Source organism: Lissotriton vulgaris, chromosome 11, assembly GCF_964263255.1.
Source record: "Lissotriton vulgaris chromosome 11, aLisVul1.2, whole genome shotgun sequence".
Taxonomy (NCBI): Eukaryota; Metazoa; Chordata; class Amphibia; order Caudata; family Salamandridae; genus Lissotriton; species Lissotriton vulgaris.
Genome location: NC_141699.1, coordinates 1,027,354,878 through 1,027,361,909, shown reverse-complemented (window position 1 = coordinate 1,027,361,909; position 7,032 = coordinate 1,027,354,878).

The window sequence follows — 7,032 nt, the reverse complement described above, 5'->3', positions numbered from 1 at the left end:
GAGTCACAGGAGAAAAGAGGCTCCAAAGGGGAAGCTCTGTAAAAGGAAATAAGAGAGTTTAGGCTCAGAAAGGACAGGCATTCAAGAGGCAATGTGGCATTCAGACTAATAAACACCTAGGATGGACGTGCAAGACATATATATGACAACATTAACAATGAAGGGAATGTGGGGCAAATCACTCAGGAGCTCCACAAGGTAGGACTGAAACTCAGCAAGTTCCTCATCTACAATTGCTGTTATAGATACTGACTGCAAATACCCATGTACAATACTCACAGTGTGCAAGAAAGACCATCTAGATTGTCAACTGAGTTTACGGATCCTGGCGATCAAACAGGAACTTGCAAGGCGTTAACAGCAAAGGTGTAAAACTAAATACGCAACCACAATAGACAAGGAGCTAGCAGGGAGGAGTGCTTAACAGGAAAGAATGGAGTGCAAAGGCACACTTCATAGAAAGCAAGTAACAGCCATACTAGGAAACTATAAGCAAGACAGCAGGAATAGGAAGACAGCAAACTAGGGACTTGAACAAAAGTAATGGAAAGAAAAGAAGGGACTGTGAAAAGGTAAATACAGGAGAGAAGCTTCAAGGGTGCACTAGAATAATGCTGGTTCAGGAAACAAGGAAACAAGGTAGCACAACAGGCAGTGCTAGTTCATAGAACAAGGAAGTAGCTAAAGCTCAGGAGTCAAGGTAGCACTGAAGGCTATGCTAGTTTAAGACCAAGGATTAGCAACAGCTCAGAAACATGAACCCAGGAATCACTTTAGCTTAGGAACTCAGAAAATACGAATAGCAAAAGCTCAGCAAACAAGGGGCTGTGTCACAGGATCACTGCTACAATGACCAACGCTGGTCTAAAGGGAGCTAGGGCTTAAAAGAGCTCACGGTGAGCCCATGCATCAGGTGTGAGCAGGCTACCAGCTTCCAGCCACAGGTGTGCTAAATTCCTGCACCCAAACTTGGGCTGCAAAGATGGAGATGAAGCAGTGAGCAGGGGATTATAGGTAATGGAGTTTCAAGCATGAGCAGACTGGCTTCTACAAAACCTGGTATGGATTGGTAAAATGGATGGCAATTTTCAAATAGCGTCCAAATGGCTGGAAGTTAGTATATGCATCAAGGGGAAGGTCCGGAAGCTTATTAGAACACTGGAGGGTCCCACAATTTGGCCCTCTGGTCGTGGGCACGAGATCGCAGGAGCGAATCATGACAAACGTTTTGTAGTCAATGCCATATCTTTTAGCATTGCCAATGCATGTTATAGCAAGTGCCTGTCTTGTCTGGCAGCTTAGAGCTTGTTGACTAGCTTTATGTGTACGGCTGCAACTTTTCTGGCTGTCTGGAATATGCATTGCCACAAGTATCTGCGCATGAAGTCACATGTGACGTGGCCTACCTTTGTTAGTGTCTGTGTATGTCACCCTGCACAACATACTATCACATGCGTTTGCCAGTGATCATGCAGAACTGCTCTTACAAATGGTTAGAACTGCAAGATGGTTTCAAACCTGAATTTGCGAGTCATAAGTGTGGTGTTGAGAGTGGCAAGCTGTCCCTTTTTTGTACGTTAGTGTTGTGGTGGAGTGCATGCAGTTCGGTGGTCATTATCCTACCTTGTTGACAAAACCTAGATCTTTCTTCATTTATTCCTTGTGCCACTTCTAACCACTTGCATTTAGAATTTTTTAAAACATTGTGTTAGTCCAGGACTAAGCTCCCTCTGTACTTTGTCAGTCCCTACGGCACCAGGATGCCTTAACAGGCCTTTGCCCATCTACAAAACTTGAAAGAAAATAACTAAATACATAGTGAGCTGGGGTTGATATCAGTCAGGGACTAAGCAAGTCTGAGGGCAGTGGTAGAGGGATGTGAGTAATCTATTGATAGCAACATGTTGGCAGTGGGATGCACTTTGGCGGTGTGATAGGTGTGAAAACAAGCATTTGCAATGCAATCGGTCTTGCCTTTGGGACCTTATATGTATTTAGCAATGCAGCACATTAGCCTGGGTGCTGAAACATCTACTGTTCTTGAACATGGAGGGAAAGTAACCATTAAAATGCGTGACACTCCAGGTATGGGAACACATGGAGAGACATATTGCACTGCTGATGCGGACAACATACCCCTAGACAAGTAAAATATAACAATATAGGGCTTAGGCGTGTGTTAGTAACACGTTAACATAACATTAGCATTTCCATAGCGTTCTGAAAACCATCAGAGCAGCAAATGGCCCAACAGTATTCCAATATAACAGCACGCTTCAAAATGTGCTGTAATCTACTGCTTTATTTAACCCTCAACAGTAGTAAAATAATGACTAACCCAAAGGACATATATTTTAAAAGCAACAGCAATTAACTTGTAGCCTATGTGATTTATGCGAGTGGTTCCAAAAATATCAGCTAACAATAGAAAGATCAGCGCATTACAATGCAGACTTGTAAAATACAAAACCAACAGAGTTGAATAAGCAGGTAACAAAATGTGTGACGTGTAATAGGCACAAAACAAGCAGATTTTACAAACACACGAGGCAGTGATGAGAACCTTAATACAACGTTTTCACTTCACTACTTTTTATGCTGTACTGGAAATGGGAAAAAAATACAGTTGATGGACAGAATGTAGAACAATGTCATACATTCAACCCAGTACAAGGATCTGGGCCTAAATCCATCGTTTTTTTGCACTCCACACCACCCTGGGTTAGACACTGGCTATATGCAAATCAGCTCTGACCCTGTGCCTCATGGGAACAGTCCAGTCCGAACTACCAAGCCATGTCTTTCCCAGACCGGAATCAAGCATCCAAGGACCGGTTTCTGGCTATCAGCCTTCACTCAGCCTGGATAGCTTGACTCCAGTGGTGTGGAGAGCCTGGGACTCACGTCTGAGTATACCCAGCCCACTCGGGGTGAAAATTGCAAAAAACACAGTTGATGGACAGAATTTAGAACAATGTCATGCATTCAACCCAGTACAAGGATCTGGGCCTAAATCCATCGTTTTTTTGCACTCCACACCACCCTGGGTTAGACACTGGCTATATGCAAATCAGCTCTGACCCTGTGCCTCATGGGAACAGTCCAGTCCGAACTACCAAGCCATGTCTTTCCCAGACCGGAATCAAGCATCCAAAGACCGGTTTCTGGCTATCAGCCTTCATTCAGCCTGGATAGCTTGACTCCAGTGGTGTGGAGAGCCTGGGACTCACGTCTGAGTATACCCAGCCCACTCGGGGTGAAAATTGCAAAAAACACAGTTGATGGACAGAATGTAGAACAATGTCATACATTCAACCCAGTACAAGGATCTGGGCCTATATCCATTGTTTTTCTGCACTACACACCACCCTGGGTTAGACACTGGCTATATGCAAATCAGCTCTGACCCTGTGCCTCATGGGAACAGACCAGTCCGAACTACCAAGCCATGTCTTTCCCAGACCGGAATCAAGCATCCAAGGACCGGTTTCTGGCTATCAGCCTTCATTCAGCCTGGATAGCTTGACTCCAGTGGTGTGGAGAGCCTGGGACTCACGTCTGAGTATACCCAGCCCACTCGGAGCGAAAATTGCAAAAAACACAGTTGATGGACTGAATTTAGAACAATGTCATGCATTCAACCCAGTACAAGCATCTGGGCCTAAATCCATCGTTATTTTGCACTCCACACCACCCTGGGTTAGACACTGGCTATATGCAAATCAGCTCTGACCCTGTGCCTCATGGGAACAGTCCAGTCCGAACTACCAAGCCATGTCTTTCCCAGACCGGAATCAAGCATCCAAGGACCAGTTTCTGGCTATCAGCCTTCATTCAGCCTGGATATCTTGACTCCAGTGGTGTGGAGAGCCTGGGACTCACGTCTGAGTATACCCAGCCCACTCGGGGTGAAAATTGCAAAAAACACATTTGATGGACAGAATGTAGAACAATGTCATACATTCAACCCAGTACAAGGAACTGGGCCTAAATCCATCGTTTATTTGCACTCCACACCACCCTGGGTTAGACACTGGTTATATGCAAATCAGCTCTGACCCTGTGCCTCATGGGAACAGTCCAGTCCGAACTACCAAGTCATGTCTTTCCCAGACCGGAATCAAGCATCCAAAGACCGGTTTCTGGCTATCAGCCTTCATTCAGCCTGGATAGCTTGACTCCAGTGGTGTGGAGAGCCTGGGACTCACGTCTGAGTATACCCAGCCCACTCGGGGTGAAAATTGCAAAAAACACAGTTGATGGACAGAATGTCGAACAATGTCATACATTCAACCCAGTACAAGGATCTGGGCCTAAATCCATCGTTTTTTTGCACTACACACCACCCTGGGTTAGACACTGGCTATATGCAAATCAGCTCTGACCATGTGCCTCATGGGAACAGTCCAGTCCAAACTACCAAGCCATGTCTTTCCCAGACCGGAATCAAGCATCCAAGGACCGGTTTCTGGCTATCAGCCTTCATTCAGCCTGGATAGCTTGACTCCAGTGGTGTGGAGAGCCTGGGACTCACGTCTGAGTATACCCAGCCCACTCGGGGTGAAAATTGCAAAAAACACAGTTGATGGACAGAATGTAGAACAATGTCATACATTCAACCCAGTACAAAGATCTGGGCCTAAATCCATCGTTTTTTTGCACTCCACACCACCCTGGGTTAGACACTGGCTATATGCAAATCCGCTCTGACCCTGTGCCTCATGGGAACAGTCCAGTCCGAACTACCAAGCCAGGAAATGGGAGCAGTACTAACATGAAAATGCTTAACACTTGCATTTCCAAAACAATTAAGTTACACATATTCAATTACAACCCCCCCCCCCCCCACCACCACCACCAAGTTACTTTTCCATGCATTCTGATGGTCATTTGCAACATTCCACAAAGCACATTAGCACAGTTTCACCTCACCTTCCACTCATCCCCCAAGGGATCAGCAGGAACTTCGGTGGCCATGCGCTTCTCATAGAAAGTTCGGAGTTTGCGCTCATCGTCACCTTCGAAGAGCTTCTGGCAAGGAAGAAGATGTTGAGCCAATGCACACAAAAGACATATTATTAATAAAGACTCACTGAATTTGCTCACTTACTCGCAGTGCACGCCAATCCATCCCATGCAGCTTCAGCACAATCCAACGCGAACCCTTGCAGTCACAACTGTCACAGAAAAATAGATGTCTCACTAGGCAGAAAGCTTGCGTTTTGACGAGGATAGCAATAAATGAAGGCGGCGTACTGGTCCGAAGCTTAAAAACAAGTGTCATTCAACTGCCACTTGCCCACATTGCAGCCAAGATGACAGGCACAAGCCGTCCATTGTTGACAATATTTAAGTTGTGGCAAACAAAAGCGCCCGGGTGTGTATTCATGTCACATATGTCCACATGTCTAGCCGAGACCACCAGAGTGCGTATATAACACGCCAAAGAACTTGTGCAGAAGAGAGAAACGCTTGCCTGGCCACTTGCATGTGGATGTTAAAAAGATTAATACTTTCACAGAACACCAAAGAAGGGAACATTGAATTTACAGCTCAAGGGAAAACGAAGATGCTGTCACTATACCATTATATGCTATAATATGGTACTCGCCCTAACGTTGCCATTCGTCACCGATCCAACAAAGCAGCTTTGTAAATACTACTTTACCAAGTCACACGCTGGACAAGCACCTGTTCTAAAAGCCAGGCATCTACTCAAAACGCAGGATGACAGGCTGCTGTCACAGTGGCAGATCGGGTCTATGACAAGCCTTGCCTAATGGTAAGTGTGCACATTGCAGGATACCAAGGCACCTTGCTGCATTAAGCGCATGATCTGCAGCCCCCTAGCTCTACTGTCCCATGCTGAGGCCTCCTGTTGAGCCACCTGCTCCCGTCATGGGATCGTTCTGCAGCCTGTGCCTTGGACTGCACTGTAAGTCCCCAGAGGCCCTCGGATATCACCCTCAAGACCAACAGGACTCGTATTTACGCGAGCCCTATTGCATTTTAAACAGGAGTGCAGGCATTAAAGAAGGCACGAATTGGAGGGGGTTGGGGGTTGGTTGTGGTCAAAACAATTAAGGACTGCGGGAGGGAACGGGGGAAGGCAGGGCAACAAGTCCTAAAGGGGCTGATAGCCTCGGAAGAACAAAAATGACGTAATGGCCGTCAGGAGGCTGGATTAAAAAGCCACAAACCAATCACAATGATGAATTTAAGATTGAAGCCAATGAAAATTATGGACGGAAAGTGGGCAGAGCTTCCCCCAGCTACAGTGTATACTGCATGCCTCGCAAAGCAAACAGCGCATTGCGCTGCAACGCTATGCAAGACCTAAAAAGAGAAGGAATTTAGGAAGTGTGGGAGCTTTCATTTTAGTAGCGAGAAACCATAAAAAAGGGACTATTGTTAAAACTGGGTTAATTTTTCCGAATCCCAGTATAACACCCCTTTTTTCAAGATGCCCTTGAGAGCAAATATTATGCCAAAATTTTCACAACATACCAAAATAACTGATATTAGTGATTACTGTAATTTCAAGAGTAACTATTCTGATGCAGTATTCCCAAACTAATTTGAACTGAGTTTTTATTGCTTAGTATGTAGTGGACTAACATCTCTACTATGTAATGCTCGGGCTCCGACAGGGGTTTCAAGGAGTCTGACAGCACAGCACTGGCTCACTGCACCGATGGAGAGCAGAGAGCACAGCTTCAGGTGGGGAGGGAAGGAACAAGGAATGGTAGGGGTGGATGGCAGGAAATAAGGTTTTTAAAAACAAGTTTGTGATAAGGAGGTGAGGCCATGTTGTGTATTTCTCCCCCATTACTTCTTTGCCCCTGCATAGCAAGTGAAGGCAGGGCTGGATGATTTTGTGGTCATACATGACTTACAATTATAGATGGGTAAACGTGATTAATAGGGATGTCATTCAACTTGGGATTCAGAATAACATCATAGATATTTCAAGCTTCTGTCTCATTGCCTATTTAATGTCAATCAGAACTCCCTGTTGTTTATGATGTCTCT